Source organism: Oxyura jamaicensis, chromosome 13, assembly GCF_011077185.1.
Source record: "Oxyura jamaicensis isolate SHBP4307 breed ruddy duck chromosome 13, BPBGC_Ojam_1.0, whole genome shotgun sequence".
Classification (NCBI taxonomy): domain Eukaryota; kingdom Metazoa; phylum Chordata; class Aves; order Anseriformes; family Anatidae; genus Oxyura; species Oxyura jamaicensis.
The window spans coordinates 9,299,445-9,320,691 of record NC_048905.1 but is presented as its reverse complement, the minus strand read 5'-3'; the positions used below and the strand labels follow the sequence as shown (position 1 = coordinate 9,320,691).

Genomic DNA, 21,247 nt, shown 5'->3' with positions numbered 1-21,247 from the left:
CAGACTCTACGTGCACATGGGAGGCAATAACAGTATTTTTTACTACTCCCAGCTTACACACTGAATGCACATACTCTCAAGTATGTTGCCAAAAAATCCATCCCCAGGTGTAACAAATATTTGCACCCTCCTTGTACCTTTATCTCACAGCTGTATCCTCTGGCTCCCTTTGTCCTCACCCTTTCTCTCCTACTTCTTTCCTCATGGACCATCCACAGACATCTGTATGTCCTCCCTGGTCCACCCTCATGTCCTGATTCCAGAAACCCCACCAGCCACTGCCTCAAAATGTGAATGGAGAAAGACCTGTTACCTGTTGAAGGCCCTCCCCTAAAACATGCAGAATAAAGTTTCTCTAAAGCAGAGATTTTTCATATTAGACAGTGCTTTCACATACAATGCTCACAAGTTCTGCTGGTTTTCAGAAAATAAACAAATCAGAATTTATTCTGGAACTTCAGGGTTCTCCATTACCACATTTGATTTTTCTATGACTGCTGTGCTCATTTATACACAACTCCCCTGCTAACAACTTAATTTAAAGCAGAGCTTACACATGAGTTCAAGCATATTGCAAGAGCAATGCCTATTGACTACGGTTTGCTAGAATTTAAGCACTTTTGCATAAGAGAACACTCTTGGCATCTTACAGGATGCATTATTTGATCTCCTTAACTTATCTTCATATTTGTCCCTGTCCAGTTACAGCCTCCTGCTCCAGTTTAAGCCAGCACTGAATGGTGGTGGTTTAGCAACACAGCAACAGCTCAGAGGCCACACTTACTCCCTCTTTTTTTTTTTTTTTTGTAATGTTACTTCCACAGCCCAAAGTTAACTGCATATGAGAGAAGTGCTCTGAAAGATCACAAAATGAGGTCTGGGCATCGCTGTTTCAGCATGCCTCCACCTCCTGCAAAGGAAGGTGCCTCCAGTTCTCCCCACCACCCTGACACACCCTCTCCTTCCACTGCCCACATTAGTCTCAGTCTGGCTACCATTGCCCTTCCTAGTAAGCTGTGTTACTGTCAGCTCTTTAAAAATAATCTTTTCCCACTTGCCAGATCATTATTTACCCTTTCAGGCCAGCTGAAGCATCTTAAATTATTTAGACAAGATGCCTCTCTGGTTCTCTTCAAGACTACAGCCCTGCTACTGTTTTCAAGCCTCACGCTCATTTCTCTTGGGTTCTTACTTCTCTTCCTCCAGCCCCCTCCTCCACGACACGCTGCAAGCAGTGGAAGTGAGCCCCATATTATGTATGCCCTGAGAAACTTCTTAAAACAATAGACTTGAGCTTGGTTTTTTACCAAAAATCACTCACTGGCATCTTCACTTCTTAGCTTTCTGAACCATGGCCATAAGTTGCTGGGAAACAGCACAACAGCTGTATCTTCATCCCTGTGCCCTCATCACCTTCTCTAATATATTGCAAGGGTGGCCCATTAAATCCACCAGCCAAGTTCAGTCGTGCACGTTGCACAGGTCTGGCACTCCAGGCTGCAGTGAGGCTTCCCCCAGCACAGCTCCCATACAGATCTTCCAACCCAGTTCCTCCCCAGTTCCAGGAATCCCACCACGCTCCTTCCCCCTCCATCGCTGGTAATCTTTGGGCTCCATCTTCCGCAGACACGTGCAGCACAGCTGCGGCAGCACTGCCTTCTCCCAAACCACTTAGATGCAGGACCGGGACTGTCCTTGAGCAAGTCACCACGGTATTTCCGATCTCTTCTGCTCTCCACCACTCCGGTCTCATTTCCATGATCTGATTCTTCTTAATCCACCTTGCCCCTTCTCACACCCTCTCACGTCACATGTTGAAGGTGACGGTGTCAAACACTCTTAAATCCAGCTAGACCCCATTTGCAGCTTCAGCCGCCAGCTTAGCTCACCACTTGCCTTTTAAACAAACACAAACAACTACAGAAGAGCTAGCAACAACAGAAACAGGCGGCAGCAGAGCAGTACACGCTGAAACCCAGCATGGTCCCCCATTAGGGGGAAAATTTCAAGCACTTTAATCATGACAAACAGCCTCTTGGCTGGTGCAGTGCCAGCATCTTCCACAGGAGTTCATCAGGCATGAATTGGCCCCATATGTGAAAACCCACTACAATTTGTCCAGTTTCTCCCATCCCTGTGGAACAAAGTCTCCATATGTGAGATCCCACAGAGCTGTCAGCCAATGTCACATTTCAATAACAGCAAAAATAACTGGGGCTGCACAAACCAGCAAAGCAATCCCATTGCTCATGAACTGGCAAGTGACCTAGGTTGGCAGTGTTTTTGTTGATCACAACCCTTTCTGTGGAACAAAACACAGGAACTATCACGCCAGAACAGACTCAGTGATCCATCTTCTCCTTGTCTTCTGTCTCCAGCGGAGGCCAACGCTGATGCTTTAATGGAAAATTAAAAATGGATACACAGAGCCTGCAAGGCACCTGGGTCAGTTGTGCAATATTCTTCCCTTGACCCAGGACAGGGCTGTACTACTTTTACACACAACTGGGGCATGCCACGCTGTAGTACCCTAGATATATTTCTTTATGACAGCACCCGATGGCCAAGTCAGAGGACCATCATTTCTTCTTCCTTTTCAATTTAGCTTAATGTAACTGCAAGTCCTCTTCCAGAGGACCAAATCTTTGACCTCTCACTACAGTCTGCAAGACCAGACTCTACAGACAAGTTCAACTTTGTGTCAAAGGGTGACATGTTTCTTAAGTATGTTAATGATTTTTCTTGCAGTAGTAGAAGTTTCGTGGCATTCTCTTGACCCTCACCCTGTTTCAGAGCTCTAAACCCTTTCCTTCCCTTACCAAATTCATGTTGTTTGATTTCCTGTCTCTTTAGAGATCCTCTAACCCCTGATTCATGAGCTTTTACTCTTTCCTATCTTTATTCCACATTATCCTGGACAAGCTTTTTAAAGTTCAGCTACAGAAATACTTAGCTCTACCTTAAACCAACATTGTCTTCTCAGTTCCCACTATACAAACCAACAGATTAGGGGGGAAAAAGTAAAGATAGACCGAGACAATATCTTTTAGGCTGTTGTACCTGACATAGAGTTTAGGGAAGTCACCTTACTGATGGCTATACACTGAAAGATATTCTTTCTAAACTGCAGCTATTTACTTTCTGCATGAGCTGTTTCATTTCCAGAGCAGAGATGCAACCGGGGGCTCTTACTTGCATGTTTTTTAGTGAAATAAAAATCTGCAAGTATTAAAGTAAAAGAAAATACAGTCTGGAATATTATTTCTTCTATTTTTCCCATCTCTTTGAAAGAAGCGTTTTTAAATGCTGTGTCTGTGAGCCTGGTAGAACATGTTAACATGATGAACTTCTAAAAGCATAGTGGAAAAAAGCATATAGACAATTTTATTACGAGCTACTGAAAATCAAAACATTTGTCTCACTCAATTTATGTATAATTAGCACACACAGCATCGTCTGATTACAGAGCTTGAACTACTGAGGGAAAATGCTTGCATCCATCCCTGAGCTAAGTATTTTCTGAACTGGTATCTCTGACAGCCCCACCACCCCTGTTAGGTGATGAGCTGCTCACGCTCCCATGGTGTGCCTTGCCAAGCAGGCAGACTTCAGGCAGCCAAAGTCTCGCTTTGTCCAAACTGCACCCACCCTCTAGTGGGATGAGGAAAAAGTGCTTCTCCGGGCTGCTCTCCTGGTTATGCATTGTCTTCCCAACACAGCACAGTTTGCTATATTACTGAAAGAACACATATATAGGAGAGGCACGCTAAGATTTTTCTCTTTTTGCCTGCCTCTACCCTCCATGCATCATGTGCAAGACATGCATGAATAAGACATGGGAGCTCTAAAACACAGTTATGGCCCTGATGAGTTTCACCCAAAAAACTAAGTTTTTTGGGTGAAACTCATCAGGGCCATAACCATCTTAGAGACAAGCTCTTCCTTCTAGTTTCCCTTGCACCCTTCAGAGTTTGGCACCATTTTAACTACAATTTCATAGGTGACTAAGCACTTATTAAGGCAGGGAACCAGTGACTGTAGCTACATACATCTCTTTCATATATTTTTCTAATTATAAATGAAAAAAACATACACAAGAGCAACAAAACAAGTTAACTCCCTCCACCCCACCTCACCCCCAAGAAAAAGTACGTCCAGACCACCTTCCTTTGTCTGTTAGATAGACAAATATATCTTTGACTGCAGAACCAGGGGCGTAGACTATTGTTGCTAAACAACAAGCACTGCAGCTGTGGTAAGGCCTGCAAAAAGGCAGCAGAGCTGCAGACAAGTCACAATCCATGACCCAGGTCAGTTGTTTAAAACATAACAAGGGAGCAGTGCTTAGAGCAAACCAGTTTTGAAAGCACTCACAGTGACTGAAAGCCAGCTCTGGCTTTCCACAGTCCTGCCATGCAGGAGACACAGCAAACTGCCCTGCAGGAGACAGACAAACAGGACCAAAAGTGACCCCTCCACCAGACAGAAACGCAGCCCCCAGTACCTGGGCAACTGCTGAGCAGGTCTGATGGTCACAACCAGGGCCAGCAACAGCCCAGCTTCTGAAGCAAAGTCCAAACAAAGCCAGGACCAGGAGGCACAGCTCCTAGAAGGGACCCCTGGGGATGAGGGACTCAGGGGGAACAGCTTAGAGCACCCATCAGAGCTTGTTAGCAGCCTGGCAAACATCTTTATAAACCCAGAGTAACAAACCCAGTGAATTCAGGTGAGTCAAATTGGGTCTAACATAAATAAGTTAACGACTTACAACTTGCAAAGTTAAGAACTTTATATATATATGTATATATATATATATATATATATTCTGTCCACAAATACAAAGTTGGAACTTGCAAATAAATGTGGTCTTTAGCCATAAACTCTGAATAAAGCTGGAGATAAAGAACTGAATCTACAAAGAGTCAAAGAGTGATGCCTTTTAGTGGTCTGACATGCATGACAGCATGCACGACCGTGCATTACTGGTCACTTCAGCAAGGTGAAGGACAGAAATACAGCAGGCAAGGCTGTTCAAAGTAAGAGAGGACCTGGAACAACTGAGCAGGAGTGAGCAGAGCCCAATCCTTGCCCTGAAATGATGCAACCAGCAGTCTCCAGCAGCCTGCTAAGCAGACTCAGGTCGAGAATGGAAACAGCATGAAGCAAAGAAGGGGGGTGTGAAATAAAAATAAAGCTATCTTTCATAGATCACATGGTCCCACCAGGAAACACAGAAACCTCGGTCTTGTCTGGCTTGCTGTCTCTCCCTCCCTTTGGGTCTTTTGCAGAAAGCATAGCCTGTGTGCCCAGGAGGTGATGAAATCCCTAATGCTGTATGGCACATGGGGAATTTGGGGGGATTGCAAAACAGGATGTTTCTTGGAGGAAATACAGTCTCAGCAAGCAAAAGGTTCAAGTACGGTACATCTCACAATGATGTAAGAGTTTGATTATGCATCTCGCTTAAAGCCCAGCTTCGGGTTTTAGTTCTAGTAGAACTAATAGGCAACACCTGCTGCGATGAAAACAATTTCCGTCCCTGAACTCTAGCAGAAGTGTTTATCTTTTGAGTTAGAAAATGTTTCTCTAATGTCTGAACAAGACTCCAGGGACAGGAACATATGCCCAGAACTGACATTTCTGCTCAACAGATAGCTTATAAAAACAAGAATTAGAAAAACCTGGTATCATCAGACGTCTCATCCAATAAAGTCACTAAATGGAAAGTACAGCAAGGTTCTCCTAATGCTTCCTTCCCTGCCACTGTAGCCCTCCTTGCTCTTTGTAGAGCAGAAACAGAGACTACTGAAAAAACGTGCTGGGGTAAAAGCTGAGTTCAACATTCAGGGCTTACCCAGAGCTGGCCCTGGCAAAACTGTCATAGGCTTCAATGGAAACACTACCCAAAAGTGGGCCTCAGGACTTGGGCCTCCTGGTTTTAGTTACTAATTTTATTATTAAAGGTTAAACAGAGCTGTTGACAGTACAAACGATTTTCTTACGTAAGCAGTGAAAGGGAGATTGTCAGATATGCAAGATAAAACAATACTGCCAAGTCAAGGCAATATAGGTTATGGGTGAACGTCCTTTCCCAGAACATGCTGCACCAAATCCTGAGTTTCCTCCTCTTCCTCAAGCAAAAATCCCATTTAAATCAACTGGAGCTCAATAGGATCACAAGGCAGAGTCAAACCAAAGAAAGGACCTCGGGGTTCAGCCATGGCCACTACAAGGAGTTTGAGAGACTGAAGCTGTTGAAAATGAAGAGCTCTGACTTTACAGAACAAAACGTGTGAGCAGTGAAAGTTCATCACCACCGACAACAGAAAGGGAAAAAAGAAAAAAGAAAAAAAAAAAAAAGCATGCTTTGCTTTGCACTGAGAAAAGAAAAGGCACAGGTTTCAATCAACAAAGCTGAGGGGTGAAGCATTGCTTCATTTTTGAACTTACAGAGACTGTTTGTCCTAATAATGTGCTGGAATGATAAGACAAACCTGACCGAGGGTACTCTTTTGCTGGGGTACCAGGAACAGATGCAAATGCTGAACAAATTCATTATTTAGTGCCAATTAAATACTACAACTACAAAATAGGTGCCTCAGCCATTCGGTTACACGCACACAACCCTTAACAATAAACCCCTTGATGACAGGAATATCAGGGAGGGCATACAGGGCTTTTCTCCAGTACTTTCTGCTATGATATTATTTATCTATTGCTTGGACACAGAGCTTTGTTTTTCATTCTTGAGCAAAAATAATAACACCAAGCGATGCGATGGTTAAAAATAATAATCATCCAGTCAAAAGCAAACTGGTCTCAGTTCAGTCTAACAGCCCCTCATTGGTTTGGTGATTAGGTGGCAACCCGTAAGTTAACTTCCTGGAAAATCTACTGGTTTTATAATGAAATTGCACTGTCAGAACCATACAATCGTTCTGTCTTTAATAACAATGCAACAGGCGCTGCGGGAAATTCCTGTGGTCGTCTGTCCTCTTCAGATACAGCTATCATCCAATAGATCATCGGCTGCACAATAGTCAATGGTGTTGCAAAGTTTTTGACACAGTTAACACATTAACACATTACACAAATGTGGGATTGGAGCCAATTCTCACCAAAGCCAATGGAAAAACTCCAACTGAGTTGCACTGGGCACTGGGATTCGGTCACATGTATTGTCATTCACACAGAAAACAAGACAATTGCAGCAGCTCTCTTCTGACATCAGCGTCTGCGTCTACTTGGGGCTTTGGCAGAACCTCATGAAAGACTGAGTCTCAGTCCTGTTCCTTTTAACCACCCTGAGAATCACTTGGGTTTGTTTGTTTGGCACAGAGCACTCAAAAGGATGTTGTCACGATTCGCAGAACTGAAATCAAAATTTTTGTCTTTTCTTCTTAAACTTCAGATACTCTTAAAGAAGATTTGGTTTTAACCCTCATGCTATGCCCAATACGTTCTAAAATAAAGAAGCAACAAACCGTTGTTTTGCAATCAACCCCACGATCATAAATCACAGGCCAGCTCCAGTCGTGTACTGTTGAAGTACATGGTCGTATCAGCAAACATGCCAGTATACCTAACCACAGAATGTATTTTCTGAGCAAATGTTTGGTAAGGCTCACATCATTTGCTGAGTAAGAGTTCATTGGGATTGATCTGCTTAGGAAAGGAACACCATGGATGAAAACATACTGTGCCTTTACAGTCACAATACTAACACGGCGATAAACCCTATCTCAACTGAAAAATCAAGTTTAAAACAACAAAATCCTTGTGCAAACAATGTACTGAACTATCCAGACTTCCAATTTAAAATAAAAAGGTAAACAGTAATGAAAGAGAAAGACTGGGTATTAATCATTATGGCAGTGATCCCTGCTGGGCTGGGGATCTAAATGAATGAGTGGGCAAGAGAACCTGATCTTGGAAATAGGCTGACACAGACACAAGCAGGGGCCTAAATCCAAGATGATTTTCCCTCTTTGTGAAATCAGGGCTTCAACAGCAGGGAAAAAGTGCACATTTTCCTATTAATATGGAAAACGTACCCTGAAAAGGCAGAGACAGAACAAACAGTTCATAGGTGTCAGGGAGGTCTGAAAGACTCCTGGGGACTGTCCCAGGAGCGGGTGCAGTAAGCAGGAACACACTTACCCTCTCCAGGACACTTCCCTCAACAGATGCTTGCTGTGTTGCGTCTGTTTCTGACAGAGATCTTAGCTTCTCACATAACGCAGTACTACAGCAGGACTTGACGTTGCGCTGAGAATAAGTCCATGCAAGCAATAATTTGAGTTTGCCTAATGGAGGTTTCCAATCTCCTGTTTCAGACAGAGCCTTCAAAGGAAAATGGTTGGAAAAGATGATAAGGAAGCGATGGCCACCTCACTGGTGAGGATCCATCAGGGTCACCCACATAACACCTGCACCCATTATCAAACTTTGCCCAACATCATAGCCTTAACCCCAACATTTAAATTAGTGAAAAAATAAGATCTTTTGATAAGGTAGAAATGGGTTGTGAAGGACTTTTTTTCTTTTAATTTCCCTGCAAAGAACACAAACTATGCATCTTTTAGCTGAAATTCATAGAAGACTGCCTGGTTTACTTGGGGAAATGGAGAACACACAGTCACTGCGGTGTGCCTGCAGAGGGAAAGAAATTACTTCTCCAAAAGGGTCAAGCTCAGGATTTCAGCCTGCACTTGAAGCAGGGGCTAAGATTAAAGTCCTGCCTGCTGGAATTGTGAAATCTCTGTAAGCAAGTTTACAAGCGAGAACTAGCACAGCTGGCAAGGTCTTCCAGCTGGGAAGGAGTTACCCGATGGGTGAAGAGATGCAGAAGGGTGCGGATGGGCTGGAAGGTGAAAGAGCACATCAGAGGTGAGGCTGCTCCTCTGTGCAGGCTGGAGGGCTGCTGAGAAGCCACTGCAGTATTTATGATGGATTTTAGGTCCTTAAGCCTGTACCAATTGCTGTTAGTAATTTTTTTTTTCATTGTTCCCTGCTCCAGTTTTGCAGATATCTATGACGAAAACCTTTTGAAATATGACACGGAGGCAGGAGATGAACCTGGCACATCATGTGCAACGAGGAGACTGCTGTGGTAGGGCCTGATGGAGCACTTCAGCCAGGAGAGGGATTTGCAAGGCAGCTTGTACTGAGCTGAATGCAGACCTCGTGATGTGAAAAGATGCCTGTTCTTACAAGGGCTCCATAAAATAGCTCTAGTGAAAAGTCAGGTCATAAACTACAGAATGAAGGAACTTCAAAATCTACACTGATGAAGAAAAAGAAGGTACTGAATGAGCCTAAATTAGACAAACTCCCCCAGGGAAGCAGAAATAGGGATCTTGTTAAGGCACCAGCTGTTAATTCCCATCTGCAAGTAATTTCCAGTCCTATCATCTATACAGAATGAAGCCCTTCAGAAAAGGATCGTTAGTGAACTGGCTGAAAACTGGAGGTGGCCCAAGTGCGAGCTTGTGGTAGGTGTCCCACGGCTCGGAGGAGACCGTCTGTTTCCCACGTGGGTTTGAGGCTAGATGACATTTTTAGGCAGAACAGAGGCAAAGGTCGCCAGTGACAGGATTGCCCAAGTGTAGGGAAACCACATCAGGGAAAAACATAAGTTGCTGAAGCAGCAGAGTCACCATCAGCCACCCTTCCCAAGGCCCATGTAAAACACTGGCCACACAGCTGCCGGTATGACGCTGACAGCCTGAAAGCCAGAAACATTTCTGAGCCATGGAAAACAGGCGCTGCTGAAGTCCATGGAAACTGCAAAAATTAAATAAGCTGTAATTATCAGCTCCATCAGACTGCACGAGAAACCCAGCTCTTAGAGAAGTTCACATTTATAACTTGAGTGGACTTCTGATGCAATGACCACTATCTCTGGTGCTGTTGGGCTTTGAGGGACTTCAGCTAAGTGTTGTTTTACCTGTGAAATGTACCCGAATTAACTCAGTAGGGTGCTGTTTTGGAGTGGGTTCATCTGTCTGTTAACTGTGCTAACGTTATTTTCCCATGGACGGTTTTTCAGACATGTCCAGTGGATGGGAATAGAACAAGTGCTGCCTCTGGGGGTAAAAACACCTCCACTGCCATTCCTCCTGGGTGACAGAGATGAAGTGCTCCCCGTGCAGCCTCTGAGAAAAACTGTGGTGAAATCAGCTTGTGATGCGGTGACGTCCCAAAGGATTCCCCATGAGCTGACGCCATTTCCACGAGCTGCTGGGAAGCAGCTGTCCCGAGCTGGACCAGTCTGCACTGACCAAAGCCCAGATTCTGCAGGAGAACAACACGAGTGAGCAGCAGGTGTGCCTGGTGGAAAATCACATCGCCGGGACAGAGTTCAGTGTACCTGGTGTCACAAGAGAGGAGGTTGGCTCTGAAACAGCTCGGTGAATTAAGGGCTGGCAGACGTGACAGGAGGAAAGAATGTGATAAGAAGAAACACGAGCCCGCTCTCCAGGGAGGAAGAAGAAGGGAGGACCCTTGCCCTTCAGCCAACATCAGACGGCACTTTTAAATCAGAGGGAGCTCTCCAAGAGCTCCGTCATCACAGCACTGGTCAGATGGCAATGAGAGAGAAACAAAGTCACATCCTGGAGCCCAGCCAGAGGCATCTGCCTAAATTGCCCTCGGCAGACCCAACGGCAGCAGTAAGAAATGCCAAGAGAGACTTGGTCAATGCATGGACTATTGAAGCTTTCATTTACAGACAAGTCTACTGTTATCCCCATGTAGCAGGCAACCAGAGAGGAATTCCAACCAAGAGAGGAAGATGTTTGTAGTTTAGATAGGGTGCCTCCAACGCCGTCAGCAGTGCCCAAGTACCAAGACAAAACAACTGGTGGTACCCCCGTCTGCTGAATGGCATTCAAAGCCAAAAATGTTTGAGAGAGACGGCAGAGAACAATACGTGACCTCACCCAAGATGTGAGAAATTAAAATATCTTCACTTAGATTATGTCATTTGTATCCCTAAAACACAGAGGGAATATTTGGTAGGAGAGTAAGGAACACCTAATCATTTTAGTGAGATAAAGTTTAAATTTGCAGGGAGCAGACATCAATTTGAGAGAAACCGTATCCTCCTGGTGGGACGTTTAATCATCTGATTATTTTAGGAGACACGCTTTGGCACACTAAGGTGATGCAGCTGTTAGTAGGCTACAGGAAATCATAGATTTGCTCAAAACTTCACAGAATAGGCACAGAACTATTATGTCAGCTAATTAATTGAGATTTTGACCGGAAAAGGGGAATACTCAGTGCATTTTAGACAAAATTACCTAAAAAACTCCAAAACCAAGCTGAGCTCCAATCACTAATCCATCTAATCTCCCCTAAAACACCTTGAAGACGATGCTGATCTGCATTTGAACCAGTTGAGGTACTTGGTAGGCAGTGATTGTACCACTTGAGGAATTTACGCAGTTTTTGAGAGCAAAATCAGTATTCCACTGCTAAACAGGAGCCTGTGGTTACTGGTGAGTCCCTGAAGCTCTAATCAGCAAATAGCATATCTGTATAAATATATATATATATTTCTGTGCTGCTATTCCCTGTGTCACTGCAGTACTTCCCCCCTTCACAGCTTTTCCTTTGCTTGCTTGCTTCTGGGTCCATGTTCCCCACAGTCCCTGCAGATACAGGAGCCCTGCTAGTTTTCAGCAGCCACACATCACCTCATAAGCATGGGCCCCACACGAAATACCTAGTAGGGGCAATGAGTGAATGATGTTATAATGCCAAGAAGTTCTATGTTAAGACCAGGAGTAAGTCTGGAGTACCCTGGGATGGGATACATTTCCTCTTTTCCCCTCATTTCTTGCAGGGTGGCTAATAGGCACAAGCTCAGCTGCGTTGAGCCTCCGGAGTTTGCTTTGTTCGGGCTGTAGATGCACAAAATACACGTCAGGCTCCCGCACTCGATCTTGCATAACACTGTCACAAGGCCAGTGTGAATCTGTTCTCACTGTTCTGTAGCCAGCTGAGGACATCTGTACTGAATGTTGCTTTCCAGGCACACGGTGAGGAATGTATACACACACAGTATATATAGACATGTTTCCCCCTGCATCTCCAAGGGTGCCCTGGATTGCACTGTGCAAGGAGCGCTCTGCTGTGGGTACACTGTGGCTTCTGTACCTAACGACTCTTACCCAGCAATGAGGGAACTGAACAGCCTTTTTTTTTTTTTTTTTTTTCAAACACAAAACCCAAGATTTTGGCCTGTTTAGTACATCAAGACTGCCACACACGTTCATTGAAAGAAAGGCAAATGGTGAGGGAACTCCGTAAGCCTCCCAGACAGATGCAGAAAAGAATTTGGAAATACCCCAGTGTGTTCCAACAGCCTATAATGGGAGACTGGCTGTGGAGGAAGAATTGCTGGTATGATCTCAGGACTCAACCCACTGCAGTCAGACAGTCTGCCCACAATGAGGGGCCCAGCCAAGACAATACAAGCTCTATGCTCACTGATAATCGAGACCCAAATACAAACAACATCCCCGTGCCTGACTGTGCTACACAAGTGGGCAGATGAACACGGAAACATAAAGCAGAGAGGAGGCTACCTGGTCTCCTGGTTTCAAGACCGGTGAAATTTCCTTACTGTTTTCAAAAACTCCTAATGGGGCCAGTAGAAATGATGGATGTAAACAGCTCCTCCAGCCACAGGCAGTGCTGGATATTCCTACGAGCACTAAGCTCCTGTGTGCATTACACGGCTGCCTCTATTCAGGAGGCTAAAAAGAAGTTCAGTCCTGCTTGTATATGCTGGAATCATTACGTACAGTGTTCCCATAAATCATATAAATGAGTATTACTGTGTCACTAGTTAGGATGGTTGCTGTTATTGAAAAACCTTCTGGCAATCTAATCCTAGTGCCATCCAAGCCGAGGCTGACCTCAGCGCAATTTATACCAGTCTCGAGTCTGTTCTAAACTGTGCCCTGCAAAACAGTTTCCCAAAAAGACTCTGGCAGCTAGAGGCACTCGGCGTTAACGCTGCTGTGCCCGTTCTCCATCATATTCCCCAGCCCAAGGGTGAGTCAGGTTGACAAAGAGCTGTGTCACCGGCCACATGCCACTGGGAGCCGAGCCCTCCTCCAGGCTGCTAGTGCTCCGCTCCCCAGGAGCGGGGGCTGCTCCACGGCCACCCCGTGTTCAAGGCAGAGGCAGCCTGTTTCCTTCCCACCGGGGATGAAACACGCCGTGTGTCACAGGGGCTGGGGAGGACCAGCCCCCACCTGCCAGCTGGGGACGTTAAATACACAGAGGAGTCCCAGCAGATGCTCTCAGGGAGCCCTGCAAAGCTGCTGGTGGAGAAGACACAAAAGACCAGACAGCATTTACCTCAGCCAGTGTGCATAAATTATCAGAACACAAACTTGACTAAACACAGGGATTTGAAAAGGCAGAGAAAAGAGGAGTCCTGGGAGACAGCAGAAGACCATGGACATGCTGTTTGTGGTCTCATTCTGCACATTCCAGCCTCCAGTCAGCTCTGGCTGAGCCATTTACCCAGAGTCCAATTTATTTCCTGTGGATTTTCAAGAAATATGAATCCTAAAACAAGATGTACTGAAAGCTTAGTACATGGTATTAAAGCTAGTATCCATCATGTCAGTTCTGTCTCTCCAATTTATTCATTCTGCTTGTTACTATCATCTGACTATAATCTGCTCATAAACAATGCCCTTATGATTTTTTCCATGCCTATTTATTTCCTCAGTCATTGAGTTGGTTTCCTGAGGCGATCAAAAAAAATATATAAATATTTATATAAACACATCTCTATTTTGACATGGTCTCTAACTACTCACAAATGCAATATGACATCAACCTAAAGTCAAAGCATATTTGGCACATGGGACCCTCTACTGGCTATGAAAACGGGTGTAGCTCAAACAGCCACAGAAAAGGACCCACCCAGTATATGTACAGAATGCATTTAAATAATTATAGGTTCCAGCCTTCATCCGCAGAGCAGCAAAACTGCTAAACAGGTGGGAGAAGAGCCACCCGAAGGGCAGCGCCGGGGGGTATCCATGCACCAGCCAGACCTTCAGCTGCTGTTGTTCTGCAGCACCACGGCTTATTTGGGGCTGGATGAAAGGACTGAATCCCATTCATGGACACGTGTCCAGAATAAAATCTGATTACGCTAAGGTAGAGAAGAAAGCAAAAATATCATCTCTCAGGGTTTTCTTATGGAAAACAACATCCGGCAGTTCCTCTATTTTGGGGTATAGATTTAAAGTAATTTCAAATATGAATTAAAAACCTGAAATAATTCCTCTGCAGACATGAGAAACCGCCGCGTAGGGTACCATGCCGATGAGCCCAGCTATAATCCAATCTTAGCTTTCTGCTGACTAGCTGAGCTCTCGTGGTTTATTATGTCAGTGGAACCCCTCAAAAGAATTATAGCCTTTTATTCAGCTCCGAACCATGTATTATTATGAATACTAAACCGGTTCAAAGAGCCTATTGGTCCTGCTATAACGTTAGACAAAGTCTTCAGTAATTAGCTATCTCTTTGAAGAACGTGTTTCCACTGGCATCGGATCCCACTGGAAGCAGGCGTGCGTGCTTGTGGATGCGCGGGGCACATCGTACCCAGAGCAAGCACATGGCGATGCATAAACAGCAGCACAGAGCTCCGGCCACCACCGCCCAGCAAAATAAAAGGCTTCCACAGAAAGCAAAATCTAACCCTAATTAATCACAATAAAAACTCAGAATAAACACAGATACGGAAGATGCAGGCAACATGCACATCGTGGTGGCAAACAGCGCGTTATTTGTGGTAAGTAATAATTTCAGCTGCTTCAAAAATAGAGGCTAGCATCAGCCCTGCGAAAGGCTGGGCTCAGACAGGTTCCCTGCATCTCAGTGGTCCCAGTGGAACCGGCAGACCCCATGGCAGCAGCAGGACTTTCCCTCATCCTTTGGAAGTTGCCCGCTCCCATTTCGGTAGCTGCTCTTCTGAGAGCCACCAGCAGAGCCTCGGCACCGTGACCGCTCACTGCAGGGAGCCCTGGTTTTACTGCGGGCTGTCAGCCAGTCCTGCACAGAACTGATAACATCTGGGGAGTGGTTTTAGACTCAGCTGCCCAGGTCTGACAAATAATTATTCACTGAACCGTAACGTAATTATTTATTGTAATGTGAATTTCAGTCCAACGTAGTTCTTATTTGACGGGAAGAATACGAACCCACATGTGCTGGGTGGTCCCAAATGGACCATCACACACAACACCTCCAACCCGACTGGGTTTACAGGCTGCGTGCTGTGTGTCAGATCCCGTAAGAGGGACATGAGAGTCATTAGGCCACGGGAATGGCTACCAAGATGTTGTTTAGTTCTTCTCTGAACTGTGCTGAGAAGCCCCCAAGCTGAGGGAAGACCATCTACATGTACAAGGAGAAATGGGGTTATGCAAAGCCAATGGGAACCCAAGATGGGACTGGGGAGGTGCATTTCTGCCCCGTGTATGCTCACTCGCTCTTACAGAATTGCATTTAATTTGTCAGGTCCAGCATGAAAACAAAAAACGGCCCTTAACTTCAGCATCAGCTGCTGGCTGAGGGGAATCAGTGGAGAAAAAGCTGAGGAGAGGCAGGCGAAGCATCCATTCAGTTTGTGTTTGCTGGCAGCCGCGCGGCCATTCACGGCAGAGGCGGATTCGCTTTCAATCTGAGGTCAATCAGAGGGAGAGCCAGGATTGGCGGGTCGGGAAATTCACGAGCATTATATTGTTTGGACTCTGATTCTGGAATCATTGTGCTCTGCAGAGAGTCGTACTTTGTGGGCGGTGACTACGGTGCTATAATTACCACTATAATTACACTGGCATGTTTCCTTCTTGGCGAGCCCCATGGAATTACAGTCCCGTTACCTGACCTGAGTTTCTGATAGTCCTAACGCGATGGACAACAGCATTTTATTTTATTTTATTTTATTTTATTTTTTGGCCTGGCTGCAAGTTGGTATGGGTAGTATGAATTGGAAGGACAGGAATGCCAAGACAGTTTTGTTTTTTTTTTTTTTTTTTTCCAGAGGAAAAAAATATGTGGTCAATGTCTACTTTGATTGCAACTACCCGGTGCTGTTCGAGTGTTTCCTGGCACTATCACTCGTGGCTCCTTCAGGATGTAAGGTGTTAGCAGGGTCAAGAAGGTGGATGGAAGAAAAGGGGCGAGAAAAACTGTATCAGGAGTCCCAGTCCAGTGAAAAAGGTGGAAATGCCACTGATGAAGCTGGGTCTTCCTCGTGTGGAGAAAGCCTGAGGAACCAAACACAGGAAGAATCTGGCACTGCCAAGGAGAAGGACACCCTGGGACGAGCAAATCTCCCTCATCTTTAACTTCCGCCTCATATAACTGCATCATAAGCACACATAATTTGGGTGTGTCTGGTAGATACATCAGCCGTGACACTTCAGGAAGTCATTGCACTAGGCTTTGGCATTAATATTGTAGTGCTAATTCTTCTCCTATAGCTATTGCTTCAGGACTTGGCAGGTTCAAAAATGCAAACTCTTCTTGTACTGCAGGTGGAGGGTCAGCTCCAGGTTTTGATCCTGCCCACAAGGAAACACGGTAACCTTAAATGACGTAAAACCAAGACAGCACTTCATATAACGGGTGGTCTTCTGATGGGGACCCAGAGAACTCTTTTTGTTTTAATGGGAAAAAAAAAAAAAAAAAGGATGTTTTCCTCAAAATCAAGCATGATTTTTGCAGAAAAGACGTGATGAGTTTCCATGCTTTTCCGAGCAGGATCTGACACTGCAGCACTCGGTCAGGAGACAGCTTGCTGTGTCCCAGCAGCCCGTTGTCTGGATGAGACCGAGGACTCCGTGACAAATCTTTTGCAGGCTCTTCTTTTCTTTGTGACACACAGGGGAATTCGGTTTTGGTGACTTCACCAAGCAATTCTCTGAATCCAAGCTTCTTCTCGAAACTGTTTTCCTAGTTTCTGGTGTATTTTTCTCCCAGCTGACTTGGAGTCTGACCTGAGAAGATGGGTGTTACAGGATGTTCAGCACTTCTTTGCGTCAAGCCACAGATGACTGAGGTAGCCACTTCACTGGAGGAAATTATTTGAGGTTTTCTGAGAGCCTCTTGACAGTAGGTAAAGACTGTTTCAGCTCGTGGGAGTGCCAGCTAGAACCCTTTATAACCTGAATGACATGCAATGGCATAAAAACTCCTCCTAAAACTCACTCTGTCCTTTCAAGATGGCAGTCCTGACGTCAGTGTCTGTCTTTTTAACCATCACAAAGCAGCTCATCTGGGTAAGACCTGGCAAGTCCAAGACTGCCTACAAGAATCACATAACAAGAGTCCCTTCCCTATTACTTAAGAATTTAAGTAACTCACCATGCCTTACAGATCTCTTCCCCATTCTCTTAAGAAAAAAAAAATGCTGCTGTGAGAAAAGGGGAGAAATAGATGCTTTTGGCCAATGCTCTTTATCTGGTGACTAAGCAGACTGCAGCCTGATGCGCCTCAATCTGAGCAGCCACATTTTGATGACCCTTTCGCACATAATTACCAACAGAGCTCCCATTTTTCTTGAGCTAGTGCAGTAGTCACAGAAATCATGACTGTTTGGCATTATCTGCCTCATATTAGTTGTAATCACATCACATTTTTGTTTATATCCACAAGTAATAAAAAACATGCATATCTTTAGTTTGGCTTTAAGAATAAAGTAAATACATAATTCTGGCAAATTGTTTGGAATGATAGTTTAACAGCATCTGGTTTGTATATTCTGTAGTAAATTGTTGGCACCAACATTGCCACTTCTTTATTATTATTCGAATCAAAATGTTCTCAGAAACGTGTTTTTTAGTCAGCTTCCATGTAATCCATTTTATGAGGGCCACAAAGCTTATGAAGGTTGAAATTTAAACTACCTGGGCAGAAGGGATTGTTTCTGGACACCTATTACACAGCTGATTACCTAAGGAATAAACAATCCTGGCATGCAACCTAGCTTGTCTGTTGTTTTGGCTTTTTGTCTCAAGGAGTTGTCTTTCTCGAAATACCTCCCCAGGTACAATGTGTACATTCCACCCTGTTTTGCTCACAAATTACATACCTCTCTTTTATGTCAAGTCCAATATAGCTACACCAGGTTTTCTTATTCCACATAAAAAGTAACCAATTACTTGAGTAAATACCTGTTTTAAAAATATCGCAGAGTGGTTTCCTGCTGCTCTAAATACTAAAACGTTCGGCAGGATTTCTGACCCTTATAAATCTTTCAAATAGTTCATATTTTATCAAAGAAGCCAGACTGTCTTCAAACCTGCCGCATAACTCACTGAGACCATTTCTCAAATACTTGATTTTTACACAAACAATCAGGAAAGCGAGTCTGTATACTTTTTAATATAATTAGCGCTCGATTTTCCTTGCATTTCATTTTCTGCGGCTTTATTGTCAACTTCTGCTCATTCATCATAAAAACTCCAGTTGCCAAAGATTCAAAAATACTAAATCACTGATAGATGGGGGGAAAGTGGCTTAAAATACAACCCTTTGAAGCTTCCCAACAGGCCTACGTTTACTGAGCCTAACAGGTTCTCCAGTGTCAAATCCCATTTCAGTCACTGTCAGCAGCTTTATTCGCACCATCCGAGAACCAACTTGTGGGAATTAAATCAACACATTCTCAGAGCAGGTCCCGCACCAGGATGAACGAGGTCCAAAAGGCAGCTTCCTCTGCTCTCCCGACCACTTTCCCAGCGATGCTTTGCAGCTCTGGGCTGGCTTCGTAATGATGTGTCATTTGCAAGTCAGCACCTTGCGCTAAGCCCCGAGGTGGGGAAATTACCCAGGAGAAGAGGCAACAATAAATTTCCCTGTCTTGCTTATTTTCTCAAGTCTGATGAAATCACGCTGCGCTGCTTGGGCTGCACAGCACAGCTTACTCTAACTCTACTGTGAAATGCTTTTAGTCACAGATAAAATCCCAGAATCCAGACCTCGGCACACCTTCCCCACAGCATCCTCTTCCCTTTTTAAGTCATCGGCCTCTCCGTCCTTCGTAACAGGGTGTACTTGCTCTCTCCAGGTGTGCCAGGGCCTCTGCACAGCATTTCTCAACCTTCGCCAGTCTGAGAAGGCCTTGCAGGGACACAGCCCTGATAATAATCATGAAAGCACCTCTTCTCCCTAAAAACCCCAAACAATTAAACGCTTCCCATTTAAAGGTAGTTGCAAAATGCTTGTGCTCAGTCACATAATGTTTCAATCAAAGCATGAAATGCTATTATAAAGCAATGCCCACATGTATTAGTCAAAGGGAAATCAAAAGTGTATTTCCAAAAGCGAACAGGCGTTCAAAACTGCTGGAACGCCTCGCCATCCTCTCTGAAGTGTCACTCCGCAAACGTCATCGAACGCCTCGCAACCGGACACCACTCCGCAGTCAGATGCCTGCATCCACACAGGCTTCCTGCTGCTGGTGCAAATCTGCACGCTCGGTGCCTTGGTGCCTCGGGATTCGGGCATCCCAAGTGTCCTGGACACCAGCCCTGAAGTCGCTGGGGTTGATAACTATTCTATAAAATTATCTGGCACTCCCACTGGCAGTCAATCGTGCTGCCGGAGAGCGAGTTGCACTGCTCTCCAGAAGGTGACAAAATTGCTGGAGCATGAATTGTGTCGCACGCGCAAATTTTCTGACAGCTCTCACTTTTAAAATGCACTCACAGCACCTCACCTTGCTAAGGAAGGGCCGGCTGGGAACAGATCCTCTAACCCCAGGAGCACCCCGAGGAGTGACCTCGGGAGAGAAAAGCAGGGAGAAATTGCACAGCTCCCAGTGCCACCCGCCGAGCAGCAACGTCTGCTGAGCAGAAAGAAATGGGAAACGCTCAACTTGCTGACAGCCGGCAGATTTCTGCACCAAATAGTGACACGAGGGGGTGCTATTTTAGGCACGGTTTTGGTAAGGAGGAGAGATGTGAAAATAACCTTGGATGGAGCAATTAATACAACGTGGGCTGAAGGGGAGGACAAGCCACGCTACAGGCGGCAGGGCTGCTTGGTTCAAAGGACACGCTTTGAGAAATGACGAGCCCTGACTAGAGAAGGCAACCAGAGGGAGGAACTCGGGCTCTGGTGGATGGAGGATGTGTGGAATTCCTTCAAGTCAAAAGGGCAAAGCCCATCCAGAATCATACCTTTAAAAAGGGGCAGAAGGATTTCTGGGGGATGGCTGCAGGAGGGCACCAGACTTAACGCATCAGAGAAAAGACAGATGAGAGCACAATTTGTGAAGCATGAGGAAAAAGTAAAAATATGTGGTATCTTATATAATACAAACTTTCTGGTTAGGAACAGTGACATTGGCTGTTACCTCCTCTGGCAGAGAAAAGCTGCTGTCCTTTGAATCCTCCTGCCTGTACTCCATCTGTGCTGCTCCTGAGTTCATTCAGCCCCTGGTCTCCGAAAGCTGGAGATGAGAATTGTTAAAGCCGGGTTAGTTGGACCTAGCAAAGGCAATTAAAGAGCAAAAATCTTCAGCAGTACAACCAGCAAGGGAGCAAGGACAAAAGAAGGGCCAACAGGCACTCAGGGGAGGTAGAAATGAAAACAAACAAACAAACAAAACCCCTCTCTATTCCATTAATAGCCCTGCCATCAGAAAGGGCAGAGCCTGTCCCAGGGGCACGGGGCACAGCCAGCTCCCCGGAGGAGCGCTGCAAGTCACCGTTTACGAGGCGTATTGATAACAGGGAGTTTCCACGCAAGCTTGGCACGCCTGTTCGTAATCTCAGCCTTAAAAAGATGTTTAGAAGTCAGACCCTAACGAGGGGTAAACAAACTCTGCGCAGCTCAGACCCAGCTAAAAATCCTCACGGACGCAACGGGCCAAGGCCTGAGCTGGCGGTGCTGTGGGGGGGATGCTTTGTGGGCTGCCAGGAGGAGGCTGGGGGGGTCGAAACGTGCCTGCTGGTGCTCAGCCATGGTCCTGCGGCGCGGTGTCACGTCCCGCCGAGGAGACCCTTGCTCGGGGAGGTGTGAGTGGATTTCCTCAAGTGCATTTTGACAGCTGTGAGGAAGCGGCGGCAGCGGCAGCAGCAGCTGGAGACATTCCTGGCTGTGCCCCCCCCCCCCCTCCCTGCGGCAGGACCCCCGGCCCTCCGCGCCCCGGCAGCACCGAGGGGCTGGGGGGGGCTGCTGGGGGCGGTGGGAG

General features: G+C 45.6%; 1 long non-coding RNA gene across 1 annotated transcript in view; it reads right to left on the bottom strand.

Annotated features, from left to right (window-relative positions):
* LOC118173834 overlaps nucleotides 1-4,661 on the bottom strand; it is a 29,491-nt gene extending 24,830 nt beyond the window's left edge. The window contains exon 1 of the long non-coding RNA XR_004754410.1: nucleotides 4,505-4,661. This is a non-coding gene — a long non-coding RNA (uncharacterized LOC118173834). The remainder of the gene's footprint in view (nucleotides 1-4,504) is intronic.
* Nucleotides 4,662-21,247: the final 16,586 nt, after the last annotated feature.